Genomic DNA, 2,593 nt, shown 5'->3' on the forward strand with positions numbered 1-2,593 from the left:
AACTGTAATTTTGTAACAATACAGACAAATGGAAAATCACGTGTAATCTCCTGAACATAGTTAATCGCTTCATTTTACAGCTGTTTTTATTTATTTATTTGCCTCAAAATGAACAAGAACTGTGTTGGTGTGTTGGTTTAAACAATGACATATGATTTATTTCAATAGGTTTTGAAAGCATGGGCCGACTGCTCCAAAGCAAGTTGGAACATCTTGTCTGGACCCTACAGAACACACTACAGCCCATGTCTTGCTGTTTTATTCACCTCTGCTTTTCTGGTTTTAAAGGGGTCATATGATGCTGCTAAAAAGAACATTATTTTGTGTATTTGTCCAAACAAGTTGGAACATCTTGTCTGGACCCTACAGAACATACTACAGCCCATGTCTTGCTGTTTTATTCACATCTGTTTTTCTAATTTTAAGTATGATAAAGACTTAACAGTGTAACAGTGTTCTCCAGGTGTTAAATGAAAAGAATGGCTAAAATAACTTTTATGGTTTCCTGTTGTATGACATCTTCATTTAACATTACACTCTCACAATATCACAATTCATGTGCATTGATTGATGTTTACAGTCCTGCAGAAATATCACTGTCCATGGTACTGAATCGACAAGTACTCCGAAAGCTTGACAGCAAACAGGATGTTTATTTTGGGTATTTTTGGTGAACACTTCAGAAAGTAGTGGCAAAACTTTCTTCAAGATGGTTTATAAATAAATTGTGCCTCACATATATATTCAATTTGTACCATCACTGTGTTTTATGGCTTTCTTCAATGATACATCATCCAGTTCAATAGCTTTTGAAAGGGACCCAGTGCTGTAGTTCAAGTTGTAAAATCTTTATTTAACCCTATAGAACATACTACAACTATGTACTCTTTAATTATTTGCTCTATATGTTTCATTTCTACCATCACTGTATTCTATGGGTTTCTTCATTGACACACCTTCCATTTTAAAAAAATATTACAGTATCTAAATGTATTTATTACTGTAATGCCTGAAAATAGTAACTTCTTTACTTTATAGATTTATTTATAGATGAATGGTTTGCTTTAAAAGAACTTTGAAACCATCATGAGCAAAGTACAGTTTCATCTTATACCTTCAATGTGTCTGTAATGGTTATTGAATAACTTTTAAGTTACAAAGCACATCCTATAAAACACACTAAACCTCATAATTTTGGTATGGTCAGATACAAAGAGTTCACGTGACATTGCAATACTACAGCATGTAGAGTGCAATTATTTTACATGGTGGAACAGGTTGTTTAAACATATAGAGTAAATTATTCTACATTAAAGACTTGAAGTATGTCATTTTAGGTCAGATAAATATTTAGCAACTTGTTTTGGAGCGGTGTGACCCTCCTTTCAAAAGTTATTGAACTGGAAGGTGTCTCAATGAAATAACCCATTGAATACAATAATGGTAGAAATTTATCATAAAGAGCAAGTAATTGTACATTAAAGACTTGAAGTATGTTCTATAAGGTCAGATAAATATTTTGCAACTTGTTTTGGAGCGGTGTGACCCTCTTTTTAAAAGCTATTGAACTGGAAGGTGTCTCGATGAAGAAACCCATAGAATACAGTTATGGTAGAAATTAAAAATGGTCTGTAATGTCTTTCTCTAACCTTACAGAATATACTACTGCTAAGCATTAAACCTCAAACGAACATGGAAATTTTAATTTTTAGGAAAACTTTGCTATGTTTGTATGAGATGGCACTGTCCACATATGTGGTGCTGGAGGTCCTACAGGATCCTACCTCCTGCAGAAATATCACTGTCCATGGTACTGAATCAATCAGATTATTGACAAGAAAGCATGACAGGATGTTTATTTTGGGTATTTTGGGTAAACACTTCAGAAAGTAGTGGCAAAACTTTCTTCGAGATGGTTTATAAATAAATTGTGCATATATATTGAATTTGTACCATCGTGTTTTATGACTTTCTTCAATGACACAACTTCCAGTTCAATAACTTTTTAAAAGAGGCTCACACCGTTACAAAAGAAGTTGCTAAATATTTATATGACCCTCTTCAACATATCAGAAGTCTTGAAAGTACAAGTATTTGCTCTAAATGATACATTTGCAGCATCTCTGTTTTATGTTTTTCTTCATAGAGACACCTTCCAGTTCAATAACTTTTTAAAATCACACTGTTACAAAACATGTTGCTAAATATTTATATGACCCTCGTCAACATATCAGAAGTCTTGAAAGTACAAGTACTTGCTCTAAATGATACATTTGCAGCATCTCTGTTTTTCTTCATAGAGACACCTAGGACTGCAAACACAAGGACAATAAATAGGGAGCAAATGAGGGTAACGAGGGAACACATGTGGGGAAAATTAACCAATAATAAGGTAACAAGATGGGTGGGGTCAAAACAAATGACATGAGAGCACATGGCACACAGGAAACAAAGACAAAAGCCATGTGCTCACACAAAACAAACACAAGCACATGGCCAGCAAAACAATCACAAGCCATGTGCTTGAACAAAACAAGACACGAACACGCAGCTAATGAGAATACTTCACACAAGACATGACAACATGAAAGCA

This window comes from Sinocyclocheilus rhinocerous, unplaced genomic scaffold (assembly GCF_001515625.1).
Source record: "Sinocyclocheilus rhinocerous isolate Xijiao unplaced genomic scaffold, SAMN03320098_v1.1 scaffold2210, whole genome shotgun sequence".
In the NCBI taxonomy this organism is placed as follows: Eukaryota; Metazoa; Chordata; class Actinopteri; order Cypriniformes; family Cyprinidae; genus Sinocyclocheilus; species Sinocyclocheilus rhinocerous.